Below are 23,031 nucleotides of genomic sequence, written 5' to 3' on the forward strand. Positions count from 1 at the left end.
GGGTCAAATGGCCTCATTCTATGCCGTTAATTTCTATGATTCTATGATATCCTTTTTATAATAGGGAGACCAGAACTGTGCACAGTACTCCAAGTGCGGTCCAGCAATCTACTTTACAATTTTGTACAGTACTATACATGTTTGACATAACTTCTCTGCTTCAATTCTATCTCTCTAGAAATAACAGTGACAACATCTAGTGAAGTACTTTTGAAATACAAAGCGCCTTGGGACATCCCGAGATCCTGAAATGTGCGATAAAAAAAGCAAATTAATATGCAAATTAAGGAACACATGGGTTTAAATTGTGTGTGCGCGCCTGTCTACCCACCCACCACAAAAGCGTGGACACTCCTGCCATGACTGCTCTTGGACGTATGTTGAACACAAAAGCTTTTTTGCTCTATTGTTAACAATACACATTTATCATTCCTGTTCCGTGCAAGTTTGTCCAAATAAGGAAGATAAGTTTGTTTGGTCCCACCTTTTTGCGGATACAGTAACGCGGTTCTACTGAATGCAGAATTACGGGGTGCAATCTGCTGCCTACAATAGTATGGAAGGAGCAAAAAAGTGAAATCCAAGTTATAAATGTGCATTTAAAATAAACTCTCGCGGAGAGTGAAACAAAAGGCTTTTGCAATGCTTTACCTTTAGATTGCATTGTGAACAAGCGAAGGGCTGTTTGTTGTGGCTCTGATTGACGTGTGGCGGCGGCGCCCAGCGAGCGCTCCCCGACCCCGGCCTCGCCTAGCGAGCGCTCCCCAGCTCCAACCTCCCGACCCCGGCCTCGCCCAGCGAGCGCTCCCCGGCCCCAACCTCGCCCAGTGAGCGCTCCCCGGTCCCAACCTCCCGACCCCGGCCTCGCCCAGCGAGCGCTCCCCGGTCCCAACCTCCCGCCCCCGCCCAGCGAGCGCTCCCCGGCCCCAACCTCCCGACCCCGGCCCCAACCTCCCGGCCCCGGCCTCGCCCAGCGAGCGCTCCCCGGCCCCAACCTCCCAACCCGGCCTCGCCCAGCGAGCGCTCCCCGGCCCCAACCTCCCGACCCCGGCCTCGCCCAGCGAGCGCTCCCCGGCCCCGACCTCGCCCAGCGAGCGCTCCCCGGCCCCAACCTCCCGACCCCGGCCTCGCCCAGCGAGCGCTCCCCGGCCCCAACCTCCCGACCCCGGCCCCAGGCTCCGCCGCTTTCGTTCAACGTTTCCCCTTTAAGTCTGAAGATTGCCGGAGCTGCCGTCAGTCCCGCCGGCGGAGAGGCGAGGCGAGGCACGGCGGATGCGGGTGAGTCTCCCTGACGCCCTGTACTTGGCGCCTCAGCGGCTGGGCCTCGGTGTCCCCCAGGCCGGGAGGCGGGGTCCAAATCGCGCCCGGACTTCCTTCATTGTCCCAGCTCCTCTTCTCCCGCTTTCCCAATTTTCTAATTCTTATCCCACCCCCCTCTAATTAAAAAGCCTTGGCGGTGATTTGGCGGCAGTGGCCGGATTGAGGCAGTCCTGCCTGGGCTGAGCGGGTCTGCCCGGGCTCGCCCTTCACTCTCTGGTCGCTCTGTCCACAAAACCCGCCTCAATCGCTCATCGAAAAACTGCCTGAAGAGGAGGAGATTTTTGACTCTTCCTCAATGTTGAAGGACCTTCGAGCGAGCACGAAATTGTAATTTGTCGCCTAATTGCATAAAAAAAGAAGCATAAGTTAAAAGGATTTGGAGTTGGGACAAGCACAGCCTTTGTTTTCCAAGGACTCGTACAATTTTACAATAGGAAAATAGCTGCATCTTGGAATACCGTGGTGCATGTGAGAGTAAACTGCACGGATGTGCTTCAGTGCGTGAGTTTTGATTATTCTCGTAGCTGGTGATCTGAAAAAGCATTGTTTTAAGAACTTTGTGTTGAGCATGGTGAAGAAGTTGAGGTGGGGTATGTAAGACAAAGGGAACTGCATGGACTATCGTGGAGGCAGGCCCGAGTGTGATTTCACTGCTGCTGTTGGTTAGTGTATGCTTATTGATTGCTGTGTGCTAATATTTACACTGAAAGACTTGTTATTGTAATGTAAGTTTATTATGAAATAATATATGGTTGACTATTTGGCCAATGTAGATATAATGGAAAGATTATGTGGGCGACCCTGACAGCAATTCAGTTGAACTCTTATATTGACTGAGTTAAATGCTGTAGCAGACATTTGTAGTTTTATATAGCTCAGTTAATTTTGTTTAAAATATTTTTTAAGTACTTTGTGTGGTAGATATTGTTATGATGTAGATCAGAGGGTAATAAAGGTGATTGTGACCTCGGGTCTGATGATAAAATGCACATGTAGCCATCTGTATATTTAGCTCCTAAACCACAATAGTGTTATAATATTGTTTGAAATGGATTATTGGGATATAAATTACAATTTGAGGTGAGGATGCAAAATTTTGTGATCAATAATGCAATATTAAGTCCCTCCCCTGCAGTGATTTACCTCTATCTGTGGCATCATTTTTAAATGTAATAAATTCTAAGGTGTAAAGCCAGTACAAGGACATGGATGCAAGTAAACACAATACTCTGGCCTTGGAAAAACAACTTCAACCCCATCACTGTCATTTGAGTTTGTACTAAGTACTCTCGGGATGACATTGCTGCTGTTGGCATGACTTTTTATGTCTTTGTGGCATTCTGTGAATAAAATTTACCTAACAGATAGCAGGAACTGCCTTTATAATTGCATTAATATTCATATTAATTTATATTCAAAATGCCCTCATAGCTATAGTGCTGTAAAATCAAAATCACCTGATGAAAGATTTGAATGCTAGTAATCTAGATTGTTTACAGTTCACTGGATGCAAAGTAGCCTGGCATTTTGCACCTGTAGAATTTGTTTATCTAAATGTTGTACAGAGTAGAAGGAAAGAATTGTAGTTAAGGTTATACTTAAATACAGAAAACACCCAAAGTACAGATTCTGCAGCAAGACTTAAGTACTAGTATTAAATAAATAAACTGCCGTTATGAAAGTGAAACCATTCCGAGTGATAAACTATCAGATGCACATGGTTTATGTTGTACAACATTGTGTGCTTGGTTTTTATAACCTATTTGCTGGATCACCAGCTACTGTGTGTTCTTCATAGACAGTATTAAGATGATGGAATAATGCTTCTTTGAAATAAGCTTTTTGATCCTCTCTAGCTACACTCAGCATCTAATACTTTACTGATTGCTAAGGAAGATAAACCTTCAGACTACCACCCTATCAGACATGTCATAAGAGAATAATGGATACCATTACAAATCAATAGTCCTATTGAAGGCTTTCCTCGAGTACTAGATGTAAAAGGCTTAACCTTTGTTTTTTATGTTTTGTCATTTGAATCAGATGAAATTCCTGCCCTGAGATTCATTCAGACTCTCTCTCTCACACACACTCACACACACACACACACACACACACACAGTTAGAGCAGAGACCAGGAGCACATTCAGACTCCCCCACACACACACTGTTAGAGCTGAGACCAGGATCCCATTCAGACTCCTGCACATACACTGTTAGATCAGAGACTAGGAGCCGCTTTGTGATGTAAATATTTTTTTTAAACGTATCCAATATGTTGCATTACTTGGGAGTTGTGGGTGTGGGTTTCCATGTACAATTTCTCCTCTTTTCTTCGCATGCTCCCACTAACGCTGCAGCTGCAGCCTCCTCCAGAGTGTTCCCCGCCTGACTGGGAGCCAAGGATGTCAATCAGGCTGGTTTCCGAGCGGGGCTCCTGTTTTTTTTTATTTTTTTTAAAAGGCGCATGCTGTGGAGTTAAAACGCTACAGTATGCGGGGAAACATAGAAACATAGAAGATAGGAGCAGGAGTAGGCCATTCGGCCCTTCGAGCCTGCTCCGCCATTCAATGAGATCATGGCTGATCCAAATTCAGTACCCTGTCCCTGCCTTCTCCCCATATCCCTTGATCCCTTTAGCCTCAAGAAATATATCCAACTCTTCCTTGAATGTATTTAATGAACTGGCCTCCACCGCCCTCTGTGGCAGAGAATTCCACAGGTTCACCACTCTCTGGGTGAAGAAATTCCTCCTCATCTCTGTCCTAAATGGCTTACCCCTTACCCTTAGACTATGACCCCTGGTTCTGGACTCCCTGGCCATCAGAAACCTCCTTTCTGCATCTAGTCTGTCCAGACCTGACAGAATTTTATAGGTTTCGATGAGATCCCCTCTCAATCTTCTAAACTCCAGTGAGTATAAGCCCAATTGACACAATCTCTCCTTGTACGTCATTCCTGCCATCCCAGGTATCAGCCTGGTGAATCTTCGCTGCACTCCCTCCATGGCAAGAACGTCCTTCCTCAGGTAAGGTGACCAAAACTGCGCACAATACTCAAGGTGCGGTCTCACCAAGGCCCTGTACAACTGCAGTAAGACATCCTTGTTCTTGTACTTGAACCCTCTTGCTACGAAGGCCAACATACCATTTGCCTTCTTAACCGCCTGCTGCACCTGCATGCTTACCTTCAGCGACTGGTGCACGAGAACACCCAGGTCTCTTTGCACTTCCCCTTCTCCCAATCTATTGCCATTCAAATAATAATCTGCCTTCCTGTTTTTGCCACCAAAGTGGATAACCTCACATTTATTCACATTATAGTGCATTTGCCATGTTTCTGCCCAATCACCTAACCTGTCCAAATCGTACTGGAGTTTCATGACATCCTCCTCACAGCATACCCTCCCACCCTGGACTTCTGAGTTACCCGACCAAAACTCCTCCCCCGGCTTACGCAACCTGCCCCAGTAAATATTGGGGCCTGAGATTCTCGGCCACAGAGGGAAAGGAGAGTTAGAAAGTCATAAACTTTGGAGCAGCAAATCCAACCAGGTTCTTGGCTGGGGCTTTGATATGTTGCCTGGGAAGCTGTTTTGGATATTTGCACAAAAAAAAAGAAAATTAAGCTGTATACTTTATAAACAATTGCACATCTAATTGGTAGCTCTTTCAGAGAGCCAGCACAGGCATGGTGGACTGAATAGCCTGTGTTGTATGATTCTATCTAGGAGTGATTTGTAGTCGCCCATAAGGAAGTGAGATGGCATTATAATCTACCAGAGTGAAGTTTCACTGGGCTATTAATTGCATATCAACCCCAAGAGCTGTTAGGGCATTGTAACACACTCCATGTGTACATAGTAATGCATACAATTTCTTGACATTTACTTTTACTTTTTTCCCCTGCGAGTAGGTGGGTGGGGGGATTGTCATGGCCGCCATTGTTGTATAGCATATTCCTACATTCAAATTTCAGAAGCAATGATATGATAGTGGCCAGTTGTAGGCACTTGGCAGGGCAGAAGCACTTACTGCAAATTCAGGCTCAAGCTGACCACGGTTTTCTGTCCATTGACAGAAAGCTGTGATCAGCTTTAGCTGAATTTGTAATAAGTGCGTCGACCTTGCCAAGCTCCTGTATCTGGGCACTGAAGAAGGAAATCTGCCCTTATGTGATAGACTGTGTATTCCCACATTCAAATTGTGATTTCACAAGCAGTGATAAGAATATTTTTAACTGTCTGATGCAAGAGAGTGTGTGTTTTACAAGGCAGTAATCTAACCTCTGGATTCGGCTGATTTTTATCAACCTGTTGTGGTTTGACATCCAAATCCCTCGGATCATTAACTTACATTAATTTCTCATAGACATCCAATTTCTCTGTACAAACTTTCGACCCTGACTTCGTCCATTTACCTCTTTTTATTAAGTAGCACTTATACTCCTTAGAGCACAAATGTTTACAATGATTAACAGCCAACTAGCTTTTAAAGCTTGGATCTCCCTCATAATTCCTAATGTTAAGAAAAGTACTTTAAATATATGCACCCCATAAATTTTCAATGTGTTACAGGGATGGTGAATCCAGATTCAAATTCATTCAATTTGGAAGTTCTATAATGTAACACTATGACATCATCACACATCAACTACATGAGGTATCCTTGCCATTTATGTTCTTGGACTGTGTCATCTGTTATGTAGAAAAGAAAATTAAATCATAATGGTCAACTAATTCCACGCCATATTACCAACCAGAAAAGTCACTAGCTCTTTCGGTTTATGATTTCCCCTATCATTCCATTCAGATATCCATTATTCTTTATGTAACATACACCCTGAATTTATCTCGGAGACAATTCTATTTTGCTGAATTTTCCTCATTTCCTTTTCATCCGTAGCACATTATACTTATAATTAAAAGTAACATTATTTTATTATTGTACACTCTTGGTGATGAGCAACATGTAATGTTTGATTCCACATGCTGGAAGATAAACCTTTGTTACAGTCAGAGGAATGCCTGAGGAAACAGCTCTTGTACTTAGTTGGGAGCAAGTAGTTTAGCTCATGAAAAGTTAAAAGGTAAGGTATGTGTAAACTGACCTTTGTTGAGATGTCTGTTTTAGTATAAAAAAACTTAATGAAGCCCATTTACCTTGTCCCAGAGACACAGCTGGCCTGCTATAATCACTTTTTTTTAGAAGTACTTGTGAGGAAGTTTTAATCACCGAGCACAAATTAAATTGTTCAAACTGAATAAAGAAGGCTACCTCTGACTGTCTCTCCGATTAGAAATATTGAAGGGAGTGGCAGCAGATGAAAGAGAAAATGGAAATAAAACTGAAAGGAAAAAATGAAAGAGGAAATTAGTCCAAAATGTGGAGCAAAGGTACAAGCAGTAAAATTAACAAAAAATGGACACAAATGTTGATTAGGAGTGTGGGAACCAAAGGAGAGGAAGGAAATGTCAACAGAAGTACTGAAATGAAAATGGGATGGAAAAAATTGCATCTGATGGTTTGAAAATGCCTTTGACTTAAATGATGAGGCTTTTTTACAGTATATTAATATATTCCAAATGGCTTTGCAAAATGAATTTTTTTAAATCTTGAGATTTATGAAGTGGTGATTTTTGTTTTTCTGGGGTGGCTTGAATCTCTCAATTATTTTGTAAACGTATAAAATTATTATTTAATTACATAGACTATACAGCACAGAAATAGACCATTCAGCCCAACCAGTCCATGCCAACATTTATACTCCACTCCAGTCTCCTCCCATCCTTCCTCATCTAACTCTATCAGCATAACCTTCTATTCCCTTCTCCCTCATATACATATCTAGGTTCCCCTGCAATGTATCTATACTATTCGCCTCAACCACTCCCTGTGGTAGCGAGTTCCACATTCCGACCACTCTCTGGGTAAAGAAGTTTCTTCTGAATTCCCAATTGGATTTCTTGGTGACTATCTTATATTGATGGCCTCTAGTTTTACTCTTCCCCACAAGTGGAAACAGTCTCTCTCTCTGTCTACTCTACCAAAATCTTTCATAATTTTAAATACCTCTATTAGATCACCCCCTTAGCCTTCTCTTTTCAAGAGAAAAGAGACCCAGCTTGTTCATCCTTTCCTGATATGTATACCTTCACAGTTCTGGTATGATCCTTCTAAATATTTCTTGCCCCCTCTCCAGTGCCTCTGTATCCTTTTTATAATATGGCGACCAGAACTTCACACAGTATTCCAAGTGTGGGCTAACCAAGGTTAGATACGAGTTTAGCACAACTTCTCTATTCTATACCTCTAGAAATAAACCCTAGTGCTTGGTTTGCTTTTGTTATGCCCTTATTGACCTGCATTGCAACTTTTAGTGATTTGTGAATTTATACTCCAGATCCGTTTGCTCCTCTACCCCATTTAGATTCTTATTTTCCAAGTAATGTGTGAGCGCCTTATTTTTCTTACCAAAATGGAATACCTCACACTTATCTATGTTGAAATTCATTTGCCAGTTATATGGCCATTCTGCAAGTTTATTAATGTCGTCTTCTAATTTGTTGCAGTCCTCCTCGGTATTGACTATTTCCCCCACCCCACCCCCCACATACAATTTGGTGTCGTCCGCAAATTTAGAAATTGTGTTTTTGATTTCAAAGTCTAAATTGTTAATATAAATTGTGAGCAACAGTGGCCCCAACACTGATCCTCCCATTTCCCTCCTTCTGCCACTCTGAATAGCTACCCTTAACCCCTACTTTCTGCTTTCTGTCTTGCAGCAAGCTTGCTATCAATTCTGCTGCCTGTCCCCTGACTCTGCATGCTCTGACCTTATTCATTAGTCTATTATGCCGTACCTTATTGAAGGCCTTTTGGAAAACTAGATATATTACATCTACTGAATTACCCTTGTCTACTCTCTCTGTTACCTCTTCAGAAAATTCAATGAGGTTGGTCTTGTAAGATATTCCCTTTTCAAATGCATGTTGACTATTAATTATTTTATTTTTGGTTTCTAGATTTTTTTTTTCTCCTTTTGTAGGGATTCTGTTATTTTTCCACTGTTAAGCTGATTGGTCTATAGTTCCCTGGACATGTTCTATCTTCCTTCTTTAAATATAGGTATAAAGTTTGCTATCCGCCAGTCCTCTGGCACTAGACCTTTTTCTAATTAATTTTTAAATATGTGTAATAGTGCCTCTGCTATCTTTTCCCTATATTCTTTTAAAATGCGCAGATGCAATCCATCCGGACCAGGGGTTTTGTACTCTTTTTGAGTTTGATTAGTTTATTTAATATTTCTCCTTTTTTATTTTAAATGCGGTTATATAATTTCTAATCTCATCTTCCGCATGATCCATCTCCCTGGTAAATACTGAAGCAAAATAATTATTTAATATTTCTGCCATTTCACTATCGCTGACTGTGATTTTATCCTGACCGTCCCTTAGTGGCCCTATTCCCATCCTGAATTTATATGCCTGTAGAATATTTTTGCTATTTTGTTTTATGTTCCTTGATTATTTAATTTCATAGTTCCTCTTTGCCTTCCTAATTATTTTTTTTTTACTTCTCTCCTAGTTGCTTCGTATTCTCCCTTGTCATGCTCGCCTCTGCTGTCCATGTACATAAGAACATAAGAAATAGGAGCAGGAGTAGGCCAATCGGCCCCTCGAGCCTGCTCCACCATTCAATAAGGTCATGGCTGATCTGATCCTAACCTCAAATCTTCTATCACTCTGCATCCACCCGAACCCATGTGATCTCCCGGGAGAGGCGAAAAACCAGATAAAGACCCAATGGCCAATTTGGGAGAAAAAAATCTGGGAAATTCCTCTCCGACCCATCTAGGCGATCGAAATTCTTCCAGGAGATCACCCTGTCCCTATATTTTCTACAGTACTTACCTTCTGTAAAGGCGATCTCCACCCCAGCCAGGAACAGGGATAAAACCATCTCCTGAAATCTAACAGAATTAGAACACAGTAGGAGCAGAACAAGGCTACACGGCCCCTGGGCCCGCTCCACTACCCACAGGGCCATGACCATTCCGAACCCAGACTCATGTCCAATTTCCTGCCCGCTCCCCGTAACCCTTTATTCCCTTTACTTCTAGGAAACTATCTATTTCTGTTTTAAATTTATTTAATGATGTAGCTTCCACAGCTTTCTGGGGCAGCAAATTCCACAAACCTACCACCCTCTGAGTGAAGAAGTTTCTCCTCATCTCAGTTTTGAATGAGCAGCCCCTTATTTTAAGATTATGCCCCCTAGTTCTAGTTTCACCCATCATTGGGAACATCCTCACCGCATCCACCCGATCAAGCCCCTTCACAATCTTATATGTTTCAATAAGATCGCCTCTCATTCTTCTGAACTCCAATGAGTAGAGTCCCAATCTACTCAACCTCTCCTCATATGACCACCCCCTCATCCCCGGGATTAACCGAGTGAACCTTCTTTGTACTGACTCGAGAGCAAGTATGTCTTTTCTTAAGTATGGACACCAAAACTGTATGCAGTATTCCAGGTGCGGCCTCACCAATACCTTGTACAACTGCAGCAATACCTCCCTGTTTTTATATTCCAACCCCCTAGCAATAAAAGCCAACATTCCATTGGCCTTCTTGATCACTTGCTGCACCTGCATACTAACTTTTTGAGTTTCGTGCACCAGGACCCCCAGATCCCTTTGTACTAGTGTATGTCCTTTTCCTTACCCTCAATTTTTCCCTTGTGTCTTTATTCATGCATGGTGTCTCATTAGTGTTTGGTTCTTGTTTTTTTAACAACATTTATTTTTCCTGGGCTCTGTTGACCACCGTTTTTAATGTTTCCCATTGCTGTTTGAAATCGTTATTTGCCAATATTGTTGTCTATTTTGTTTTCCCAAGTTCAATTCCCAGCCCCACAAAATCAGCTTTTCTCCAATTTATTACCCTGGTCTTTGTTATGCTTATGTCCTTCTCAATTATTATCCTAAACCATATATATATGGTCACTATTGCCTACTTTTACTTCTCTTACCTGCTCTGGTTCATTCCCCATTGCCAGATCCAGTAGTGAATCCTCCCTTGTTGGGCTTCTTACATACTGGGTTAGAAAGGAGTCCTGTACAGATTGTAGGAACTCCATTCCCTTATCACAGAAACCCCACAGTGCAGATAGAGGCCATTTCGGCCCATCGAGCCTGCACCGACACATATCCCACCCGATCCCCGTAACCCCTACACCAACACATATCCCACCCTATCCCCGTAACCCCACGTATTTAATCCCCCTAACACTAAGGGTCAATTTTATCATAGCCAATCAACCTAACCTGCACATCTTTGGACTGTGGGAGGAAACCGGAGCACCCGGAGGAAACCCACGCAAACACGGGGAGAATGTGCAAACTCCACACAGACAGTCACCCGAGGCCGGATTCGAACCCGGGTCCCTGGAGCTGTGAGGCAACAGTGCTAACCACTATGCCACCACTATGAACCACTATCCCCTTTACCTACCTCTTCTGGTCAATTAATGTTAGGGTAGTTGAAATCCCCCGTGACTATTATTCTATGTTTGTTACTCATTTCCCTAATTTGTTTGCATATTTCTTCCTCCACCTCCCTTCCACTATTAGGTGGTGTGTAGACTACCCCTAAGTGTGTGATTGATCCTTTTTTAATCCCTTATCTCTGTCCACGTGGATTCTATTTCGGTCTTGCTGATAGCTGCGTCACTTTTTTCTACTACCATTATGCTATTTCTAATAAGTACAACTACTCCACCTCCCCTTTTCCCCCCTCTCTATCTTTTCTAAATATGTTATACCCTGCAATGTTTAATTCCCAGTCCTGATTTTTCTGTAGCCATATAGGTGTCGGCCTTGCCTCAGTTGGTAGCACTTTTGCAACAGAATCAGAAGGTTGTGGGTTGTACCCCACTCCAGAGACTTGACCACATAATCCAGGCTGACACTTCAGTACTGAGGGGTTGCTGCACGGAAGAAGGCCATTTGGCCCATCGAGCCCATGCCGGCTCTCTGCAAGAGCACTTCAGCTAGTCCCACTCCCCCGCCCTGTCCCCGTAGCCCTGCAATTTTTTTTCTTTCAGATACTTATCCAATTCCCTTTTGAAAGCCGTGATTGAGTCTGCCTCCATCACCCTTTCAGGCAGTGCATTCCGGATCCTAACCACTCGCTGCATAAAAAAGTTTTTCCTCATGTCGCCTTTGGTTCTTCTGCCAATCACCTTAAATCTGTGTCCTCTGGTTCTCAACCCTTCTGCCAATGGGAACAGTTTCTCTCTGTCTACTCTGTCCAGACCCCTCATGATTTTGAACACCTATCAAATCTTCTCTGATCTAAGGAGAACAACCCCAGCCTATCCACGTAACTGAAGTCACTCATCACAGAATCACAGAAACCCCACAGTGCAGATAGAGGCCATTTCGGCCCATCGAGCCTGCACCGACACATATCCCACCCTATCCCCGTAACCCCACGCATTTAATCCCCTAACACTAAGGGTCAATTTATCATAGCCAAATCAACCTAACCTGCACATCTTTGGACTGTGGGAGGAAACCGGAGCACCCGGAGGAAACCCACGCAGACACAGGGAGAATGTGCAAACTCCACACAGACAGTCGCCCGAGGCCAGATTTGAACCCGGGTCCCTGGCGCTGTGAGGCAACAGTGCTAACCACTATGCCACCGTGCCTTGGAATCATTCTCGTAACTCTTTTCTGCACCCTCTCTAAGGCCTTCATATCCTTCCTAAAGTGTAGTGCCCATAATTGGACGCACTACTCCAGTTGAGGCTGAACCAGTGTTTTATACAGGTTCATCATAATTTCCACGCTTTAGTACCCTGTACCTCTATTCATGAAACCCATAAGCTTTTTTAACTGCTTTCTCAAGCTGCCCTGCCACCTTCAACGATTTGTGCCCATATACCCCTAGGTCTCTCTGTTCACGCACCCACTTTAGGATTGTACCCTTTAATTTATATGTCCTCTCCTCATTCTTTCTACCAAAATGTATCACTTTGCACTTTTCTGCATTAAATTTCATCTGCCATGTGTCCGCCCATTCTACCAGCCTGTCTATGTCCTCTTGAAGTCTATCACTATTCTCCTCACTGTTCACTATACTTCCAAGTTTTGTGTCATCTGCAAATTTTGAAATTGTGCCCTGTACACCCACATCCAAGTCATTAATATATATCAAGAAAAGCAGTGGTCCTAGAACTGACCCCTGGGGAACACCACTGTATACCTTCCTCCAGTCCAAAAAACAACTTACGAACATAAGAAATAGGAGCAGGAGTAGGCCAATCGGCCCCTCGAGCCTGCTCCGCCATTCAATGAGATCATGGCTGATCTGATCCTAACCGCCAATCTACTATCACAGAACCATCTCCTGAATCTAACAGAACTAGACACACGAAATAGGAGCAGGATCAGGCTACACGGCCCCTGGGCCCGCTCCGCTACCCACAGGGCCATGTCCGATCCGAACCTAGACTCATGTCCAAATTCCTGCCCGCTCCCTGTAACCCTTAATTCCCTTTACTTCTAGGAAACTTTCTATTTCTGTTTTAAATTTATGTAATGATGTAGCTTCTACAGCTTTTTGGGGCAGCATATTCCATGGACCTACCACCCTCTGAGTGAAGTAGTTCCTCCTCATCTAAGTTTTGAAAGAGCAGCCCCTTATTCTAAGACTATGCCCCCTAGTTCTAGTTTCACCCATCATCGGGAACATCCTCCCCGCATCCACCCGATCCAACCCCTTCACAATCTTATATGTTTCAATAAGATCGCCTCTCATTCTTCTGAACTCCAATGAGTAGAGTCCCAATCTACTCAACCTCTCCTCCTATGTCCATCCCCTCATCCCTGGGATTAACCGAGTGAACCTTCTTTGTACTGACTCAAGAGCAAGTATGTCTTTTCTTAAGTATGGACACCAAAACTGTATGCAGTATTCCAGGTGCGGTCTCACCAATACCTTGTACAACTGAAGCAATACCTCCCTATTTTTATATTCTATCCCCCTAGCAATGAAAGCCAACATTCCATTGGCCTTCTTAATCACTTGCTGCACCTGCATACTAACCTTTTGAGTTTCGTGCACCAGGACCCCCAGATCCCTTTGTACTTCAGTACTTTCCAGTTTCTTGCCATTAAGATAATAACTTGCTCTACGATTTTTCCTGCCAAAGTGCATAACCTCACACTTTCCAGTATTGTATTCCATCTGCCAAATCTCTGCCCACTTACTTAGCCTGTCTATGTCCCCTTGCAGGTTTTTTATGTCCTCCTCACTCACTACTTTCCCTCCCATCTTAGTATCATCTGCAAACTTTGATATGTTACGCTCAGTCCCCTCCTCCAAATCGTTAATATAGATTGTAAAGAGTTGGGGACCCGGCACTGACCCCTGCGGAACACCACTAGTTACTGATTGCCAGTCTGAGAATGAACCATTTATCCCAACTCTCTGCCTTCTGTTAGATAGCCAATCCTCTATCCATGCCAGAATATTACCCCCAATCCCGTGATTTTTTTAATCTTAAGCAATAATCTTTTGTGTGGCACCTTGTCAAATGCCTTTTGGAAGTCTAAATACACTACGTCCACTGGTTCCCCTTTATCCACCCTATATGTTACTTCCTCAAAGAACTCCAGCAAATTTGTCAAACATGACTTCCCCTTCATAAAACCATGCTGACTTTGTCCTATTAAATTATGATTATCCAAATGTCCTGTTACTGTCTCCTTAATAATGGACTCCAAAATTTTACCTACCACAGATGTTAGGCTAACCGGTCTATAGTTTCCAGCCTTCTGTCTACTGCCCTTTTTAAATAAGGGCGTTACATTAGCAGTCTTCCAGTCTGCCGGGACCTTTGCTGAGTCCAGGGAGTTTTGGAAAATTATTACCAATGTATCCACAATCCCTACCGCCACTTCCCTCAAGACCCTAGGATGTAAGCCATCAAGTCCAGGTGATTTATCCGCCTTGAGTCCCATTATTTTACCGAGTACCAATTCCTTAGTGATTTTGATCGTGTTTAGCTCCTCCCCCCCCCATCGCCCCCTGTTTGTCCAATGTTGGGATATTCTTAGTGTCCTCTACTGTAAAGACTGATACAAAATATTCATTCAGTGTTTTTGCCATCTCCATATTTCCCACCATTAATTTCCCAGTCTCATCCTCTAAGGGACCAACATTTACTTTAGCCACCCTTTTTCTTTTTATATAACTATAAAAACTCTTACTATCTGTTTTTATATTTTTTGCCAATTTACTTTCATAATCTATCTTCCCTTTCTTAATCAATCTTTTTGTTATTTTTTGCTGTCTTTTAAAGTTTTCCCAATCCTCTATCCTCCCACTAGATTTGGCTACCTTATATGCCCTTGTTTTTAGTCGAATACTATCCTTAATTTCTTTACTTAGCCACGGATGGCTGTATTTTCTTTTACACCCTTTTCTTCTCAGTGGAATATATATTTTTTGGAAGTTGTAAAATAACTCCTTAAATGTACACCACTGATCATGTATCGTCCTACCCTTTAATCTATTTTTCCAATCCACTCTACTCAATTCCGCTCTCATACCTTCATAGTCTCCTTTATTCAAGCTTAGCATGCTTGTTTGAGATCCAACCTTCTCACCCTCTAATTGAATATGGAATTCAACCATGTTATGGTCACTCATTCCAAGGGGATCCTTTACTAGGACATTTTTAATTAATCCTGTCTCATTACACAGGACCAGATCTAAGGTTGCCTGCCCCCTGGTCGGTTCAGTTACATACTGCTCAAGAAACCCATCCCTAATACACTCAATGAACTCATCCTCAAGGCAGCCCTGCCCAATTTGATTTGTCCAATTAATATGATAGTTAAAATCCCCCATAATTATAGATGTTCCCTTATTACAAGCCTCAACTATTTCCTGATTGATACTCCGTCCAACAGAGTTGCAACTGTTTAGAGGCCTATAGACTATGCCCACTAGTGTTTTTTCCCCCTTATAATTCCTTACCTCCACCAAAACTGTTTCATTATCGTGATCTTTTGACCCAATATCATTTCTCTGTATTACAGTGATTCCTTCCTTTATTAACATAGCCACCCCACCTCCCCTTCCTTCCTGCCTGTCCTTCCTGATCGTTAAATAACCTGGTATGTTTAATTCCCAGGTATTGTCACCCTGCAGCCATGTTTCTGTAATGGCCACAAGATCATACCCATATGTAGTTATTTGTGCCATTAACTCGTCTATTTTGTTACGAATGCTACGTGCATTCAGATAGAGAACTTTCAAATATGTTTTGTGACACTTAGTTCCTGCTTTTGCCCTTTTTATTACTTTACCTTTTACTCCATACCTTCTGCCCCTTCCTGACACGCTCTGGTTTTTAATTTCCCCACTGCTACCTAAGTCTATGACCTTCTCTGTTGTCATTTTTATTATTTGCTCTCTAGGAACCTCCCCCCCCACTAGTTAGTTTAAAGCCCTCTCTACAACCCTAGTTATATGATCCGCCAGGACTCTAGTCCCAGCACTGGCCAAGTGAAGCCCGTCCCAACGGAACAGCTCCCTCCTGCCCCAGTACTGGTGCCAGTGTCCCAGGAAGCAAAACCCATTTCTCCCACACCAGTCTTTGAGCCACGCATTTAACTCTCTAATTTTATTTGTCCTAGCCAAATTCGCTCGTGGCTCAGGTAATAATCCAGAGATTATTACCCTTGAGGTTCTGTTTTTTAATTTGACCCCTAGCTGCTCATACTCCTTTAACAGAACCGGCTTCCTAGTCCTATCTACATCATTTGTACCAACATGGACCACGACAACTGGATCCACCCCCTCCCACTGCAAGTTTCTTTCCAGCCCAGAGGAGATGTCCTTAACCCTGGCACCGGGTAGGCAACACAGCCTTCAGGACTCTCGCTCTCGGCTGCAGAGAACTCTATCTATCCCCCTAATAATAATATCCCCTACCACTACAACATTTCTATTTACTCCCCCCTCTTGAATGGCCCCCTGTTCCACAGTGCTGTGGCCAGGTTGCTCATCCTCCCTGCAGTCCCTGCTCCTGTCCCCACAGGGAGTAAGAACCTCAAACCTGTTGGACAAGAGCAAGGGCTGCGGCTCCTCCAGCTCTACCTCCTGGATTCCCGTACCTGCCTCACTCGTAGTCACACCGTCCTGTCCCTGACCATGGGCTACATCTGAATTAATTAACTTCATAGGTGTGACCACCTCCTGATACAGAGTCCAGGTACTTCTGCCCCTCCCTGATGTGTCGCAGTGTCTGAAGCTCAGACTCCAGCTCATCAACACGGAGCTGGAGTTCCTGTAGCAGCAGACACTTGTCACAGACGTAATCACCGTGAGCCTCAATGGGGTTCACCGGCTCCCACATCTTGCAACAGTAACACATCACCTGCTCCATTCTATATAATTAATTAAATTTTTTATTGTTAGTTATGGACACCCTCTGCCCAATTTTAGATGCTGGTATCCCCTTTAATTAATTAGATTTAAATTAAATCAATCCCTCTAGTTATACCAGTTAAATGGTTTACCAACAGTCACTCTGCACCAGAAAGGCCTTATTAACTACAACCCACAGAGTTAAAGTTTGAAAAGAGCACCTAACACCCCACTTAGCCTAACTCACACTTACCCAAACTCACAGCACTCTTTGATGACTTGCACTAGGACTGGTCTTTTTATACTGTTTGTTTGTTTACAGCCAAATGAGTCACCCCTGCTGATTGGTTAGAAAACTGGTTTCCACTGCCTGCTGTGCCAATTTACTCCTACTGCAGTGTAACCTTGTTTTACTCTTCTTAAACCAACAGAATCCCAAATATTTAACGTTTCCCCTTTACTTAAACTGCTTAAGTAATCTTACAAGAATGATTTAAAGAGAAATAACAACTGTTCACCACTTCTCTCTTCCTGTCACTTGGCCAATTCTGTATCCATGCTGCCACTGTCCCTTTTATTCCATGGGCTTCAACTTTGCTGGCAAGTCTATTATGTGACACTTTGTCGAACGCCTTTTGGAAATCCATGTACACCACGTCAATCGTATTGCCCTCATCAACCCTCTCTGTTCCTCATCAAAAAACTTGATCAAGTTGGTTAAACACAATTTGCCTTTAACAAATCCGTGCTGGCTTTCCTTAATTAATCCACACTTGTCCAAGTGACTGTTAATTTTGTCCCCGAGCATTGTTTCTAAAAGCTTCTCCACTGCTGAGTTAAACTGACTGGCCTGTAGTTGCTGGGTTTATCTTTACACCTTTTTTTGAACAAGGGTGTAACATTTGCAATTCTCCAGTCCTCTGGCACCACCCCTGTTTATAAGGAGAATTGGAAGATTATGGCCAGTACCGTCGCGATTTCTCCTTCACTTCCCTGAGCGTCCCAGGATGCATCCCATCCGGTCCTGGTGACTTATCTACCTTAAGTACAGCCAGCCTTTCTCGTACCTCCTCTTTATCAATTTTTATCCCATCCAGTATCTCCTCTACCTCCTCCTTCACTATGTCTATGGCAGCATGTTTATCCTTGATGAAGACAGATGCAAAGTACTCATTTAGTACCTCAGCCATATCCTCTCCCTCCATGCGTAGGTCTCCTTTTTGGTCCCTAATCACCCCCACCCCATCTCTTGCGACCTGTTTACTATTTATATGCCTAGAGAAGACTTTTGGATTATCTTTTATGTTAGCTGCCAGTCTATTCTCATACCCTCTCTTTGCCCCTCTTATTTTCCTTTTCACTTCTCTGAACTTTCTATATTTAGCCTGATTCTCAGATGTATTCTCGACCTGACATCTGTCATACGCGCTCTTTTTCTGCTTCATCTTACTCTCTATCTCTTTCGTCATCCAGAGAGCTCTGACTTTAGTTGCCCTGCCTTCCTCCTAGTGGGAATGTACCTTGACTGTACACGAATGATTTCCTTTTTAAAGGCAGTCCATTGTTCCATTACAGTTTTGCCTGCCAATCTTTGATTCCAGTTTACCTGGGCCAGATCCATTCTCATCCCACTGAATTTGGCCTTCCTCCAATTAAGTACTGGATTGCGCCCTGTCCTTTTCCATAGCTAATCTAAACCTTATGATACCATGATCACTGTTCCCTAAATGTTCACCTACTGACACTTGCTCCACTTGACCTACCTCATTCCCCAGAACCAGATCCAGCAATGCCTCCTTCCTCATTGGGCCGGAAACATACTGATCCAGAAAGTTCTCCTGAACACACTTCAGAAATTCTTCCCCCTCTCTGCCCTTTACACTATTACTATCCCAGTCTATATTAGGATAGTTGAAGTTCACCATTATCACTACTCTATAGTTCTTGCATCTCTCTGTAATTTCTCTGCAAATTTGCTCCTCCATATTTTTCCCACTAGTTGGTGGCCTATAGAACATACCTAGTAGTGTAATGGCACCACTATTATTTCTTAACTCTAGCCATATAGATTCTGTCCTTGACCCCTCCAGGACATCCTCTCTCTCCAGCACTGTAACATTCTCCTTAACCAATACTGCCACACCACCTACTATCTTTCCTGAAGACTTTCTATCCAGGAATATTTAATACCTAATCCAACCCTTTTTTGAGCCAGGTCTCCGTTATTGCCACAGCATCATATACCCACGTGGCTATTTATGCCTACAGCTCACCAACCTTGTTTACTATGCTTCGTGCATTCACATACATACACTGCAAACCTATCTTAGACCATCCTGTGTTCTCTCTTAGTCTGACCCCACCTAATACCTTCCTATTTCTTACTTTAGTGCTATCCGTCTCTCCCAATCTTTTGTGCCCTTTGTTTCTCCTTTCTAATGGTACATCCCGGTGCCCATCCCCCTGCTAACTTAGATTAAACCCTCCCCAACATCACGAGCAAACCTCCCCGCGAGGATATTGGTCCCGGCTCTGTTGAGGTGCAACCTGTCCGGTCCGTACAGGTCCCACTTCCCCCAGAAATGGTCCCAATGCCCCAGGAATCTGAAGCCCTCCCTCCTGCACCATCTCTCCAGCCACGTATTCAACTGCTCTATCCTCCTATTGCTATACTCACTCGCGCGTGGCACCAGGAGTAATCCAGAGATTACTACCTTTTGAGGTCCTGCTTTTTACTCTCTTTCCTAGCTCCCTAAAATCTTCTGGCAGGACCTCATTCCTCTTTCCAGCTATGTCGTTGATACCAGTATGGACCACAACCTCTGACTGTTCACCCTCCCCCCTCGGAATGTTCTGCAGCCGCTCAGTGACATCTTTGACCCTGGCACCAGGGAGGCAACATACCATCCTGGAATCACATCTGCGGCTGCAGAAACGCCTGTCTGTTCCCTTAACTTTCAAATCCCCTACCACTATTGCCTTCCCAATCTTCCTCCTCCCCCACTGTACTGCTGAACCACCTGTGGTGCTGTGAACTTGGCTCTGGCTGTACTCCCCAGAGGAACCATCTCCCTCACCAGTACTGGTTAGAGAGTGAGATGCACTTAGGGGACTCCTGCACTACCTGCCTGGTCCTCCTTTTCTGTCTGGCAGTCACCCATTCCCTCTCTGCCAGCACGCTCTTACGCTGTGGGGTGACCACCTCCTGAAACATGCTATCCACGTAGCTCTCAGCCTCGCGGATGCACCGCAGAGACGCCAGCTGCTGCTCAAGCTCTAAAAACCCAGAGCTCGAGCTCCTCCAGCCGACGACACTTCCTGCACACGTGGTTGTCCAGGACATGGGAAGCGTCCTGGATTTCCCACCTGGCACAGGATGTGCACTCCGCGGAGCCGGCATCTTTCAGATGAGATTTTAAACCAAGGTCCCATCTTCCCTCTCGGACGCTTGTGAAAGAATCCATGGCATTATTTGAAGAAGAGCAGGAAGTCGTTCTGGTGTCTTGACCAACTTTTATCCCTCAACCGTCACTACCAAAAACTGATGATCTGGTCATTTGTGTCATTGCTGTTTGTGAGACCTTGCTGTACCCAAATTGGCTGCTGCATTTTCCCTACATTACAACAGTGATGACACTGTAAAATACTTTATGGAATATGAAGTGCTTTGGGACACCCTGAGGTCATGAAAGGCACTATATAAATGTAAGTTTGTTCTCTCACTTTCCGTTCTCTTTTTCCTCTTTTCCAGGTTTTATTATAGGAAGTAAAAATAGGTCAGTTTGACCTTTTTTAAAAAATAAAAAAAATCCTAAAATGATAGAAAAAAGAACTTGCATTTATATAAGCACCTTGTGTCATCAGGACATCCAAAAGCACTTCACAACCAATAGGTTTTGAACTGCAGTCATTGTTGTTACATAGGCAAATGTAGCAATCAATTTACGCATAGCAAGGTCCCACAAATAGCAAACGAATGAACGACCAAATATTCTTTTTTGGTGGTGTTTGTTGATGAAGGAATGTTGACCAAGAGAAATCCCTACCCTCCTTTGAATAATTCCATGGGATCTCTTGCATCCACCTGAGGGGACCGATGGGAACTTGGTTAACGTCTAGACTACAAGTATTTGAAACCCGCATCGTGTTTTATCATCTTTTTCCTTCAATCATGTGAAATGCATTGTACTGATATTTCTTAATCAATTTGTGTCTGAATATATAGAAGTTATTTACTTTTTAAAAATTCTTTTCCCCTGTCTTACAAAATTTTAAAGTATTAACTGGACTGGTTCTGTTTTCCCTTGGGTTTGGCCTTATATTGGCTTTTGTGGTATGTATGGTTTCGTAAATGATTTGTTTTTAAGTTTGTGGTTTATCAATAATTCTTCCATGTCATTGCTGGTTTTTAAGTTTTACACACATTGCATTGTGTGGTTGTACAGGACTAATGATTTAAGATGTGGGGTTGCAGCTGTTAGACTTGCATTATGAGTTACCAATGTCTACCTCGCTGTTTTTGTTCAACACCTGGCATTTGCCTGCACAGTGGCAAAGGCCAGCAAAAGCTTGAATCTTGTTGGTGCTGAGACATAAACTGGAAACATTTGAAAGGGAAAGCATTGATCATTTAACTGAGCCTGGACCCCTTGGCTGGTTGACAGTGGGAATGACACTCCCTTCATGCACTGCAGTCCTAAATTGAGGAACCTCTTGTTTAAAAAAAAAAATGATCTTGAACAAAAGACTGTACAAGTTGTTTAAATACATTGTTCGTCTCTGTTGTGTTGATGTACCACTGTTTTTAATCAGATTGTCCAGTGATACTTTAATCTTAATTTTGAACCTTTTTTGAGGGGGGGGGGCGGCGGTAAATTTTGTTGTCATCCTTTTTTAAGTTTAAAAAAAACCCATTTTATTCTAATTCGGTTTAGCATTTGATATACAGCTCTTTGATCGATTGCATTGTCTTTCTTTTTAAAACTCACAAAATTAAGACCCTAATTATTTTCATTGGCAATTGGAAGCCTGAAACTATTTGCAAAAGGCTTTATATATAGCTTCTGTTTTTTTTTTAATGTAGCTCGGGTTTCACTATGGCTTGTTTCTGACCGTGGCGGACTCTAACTTGGTCATTACCAAACATACGAATCATTCGCACTTGAATGTATCTGAAAGTTTTCTCAAATTTGAAAACAGCATATTTAGGAATTATGGAGCGTGCTAGAAACATCAGTTATCCTCAACTGCTACATGATCAGTAACAGGCGTAATGGTTAACTGAGCATCTTTTTTTTGAAGTTTTGATTTTTTTTTTTTGTTTTACATTTTTTATGTAATCTGAAGAATTTTATCAGAATGTAGAACCCCCCAGAAAAATTGCTCAAAGGAGACCCTCAATTTAAAAATGTTGTTTTAATTGAATGCTACTGTAGTTTGCCGCCTGTAAGGAAAACTGGTAAAATTAGAATTTAAATTGACAATGTAATTTAAAAGCCCAAAGTATACTGTGAATTATTTTTGATAGGGTCCGATTCCTGGCTAAAATTTTGCGAAACATAACAAAATTTAATTGGGCAAACCTGTATGAGATAATTGGCAGTGTAGTTGCAGAGTAGTTCAAAGTACACGGAACAGCAGTAAGGACTGACTCTGGGGCTACAGCAGGTTTTCAGTAACAATTCTCCATTTTTTGTTTTGAATTGTTGAGTACTTTTGCATCTAACTTACTATTTGGGAAATGGGGTGGGTGGGTGGGGAGAGGTACGCTGGTGGGGGAAGCACTGTGCCGAAGCAAAACATACAACGTTAAAGTCTCGTGTGTGCCTATATGGCTGACCTAGATATGTGCACTGCCGAATGTGGAAGAGCTCAGGAAGGTCTCCGGTTCGATCGTCATCTTGTGCTGGAGTTAGGTGATCTCCTCAGGAGGTAATAGGAGCACTGCGTTGGTACTCTGGGCTAGGGAGGAGTAAAGTCAGCTAGGGTTCCTGATTACTATTCAGTAACCGCTGCTGGAAAATGTATACACGTGAACTATCGATACGGACTGAACTGAGCTCCATGGTGATGCTCATCGTCGTATAACCTGCTACAGGAAACTTTGGATTATCCGGAGGTTAACTGTCTGGAATGCTCGAGCCACCGGCAAAAATCAGGAGCTGTTTCGTTAGTTTTTTTTTCTTTTCGTTGCTTTTTTCTCAACAGTCAAGCTCTGCAAGGTCTCGCTGAAGCTATTGCTAAGCTACAGAGACGCTTGCAAG

At 43.2% G+C, this 23,031-nt stretch overlaps 1 protein-coding gene across 6 annotated transcripts in view; it reads left to right on the plus strand.

Moving 5' to 3' along the window:
* The first annotated feature begins 306 nt into the window (after positions 1-306).
* Positions 307-23,031, plus strand: part of tmem39b (transmembrane protein 39B) — a 38,888-nt gene continuing 16,163 nt past the window's right edge. The window contains exon 1 of one of the 6 annotated variants that reach the window (XM_085962918.1): positions 307-375. The gene's annotated coding sequence lies outside the window, so the exon portion shown is untranslated. Of the gene's footprint in view, positions 376-1,169; positions 1,279-1,352; positions 1,648-1,670; positions 1,822-1,963; positions 1,983-23,031 lie in introns of those variants that run through there. The other 5 variants (XM_085962917.1, XM_085962921.1, XM_085962920.1 and 2 more) reach the window with 5 other exon arrangements.

The sequence above is a fragment of the Somniosus microcephalus genome, chromosome 20 (genome assembly GCF_052327205.1).
Source record: "Somniosus microcephalus isolate GS21.2 chromosome 20, FLI_Smic_1.0, whole genome shotgun sequence".
Taxonomy (NCBI): Eukaryota; Metazoa; Chordata; class Chondrichthyes; order Squaliformes; family Somniosidae; genus Somniosus; species Somniosus microcephalus.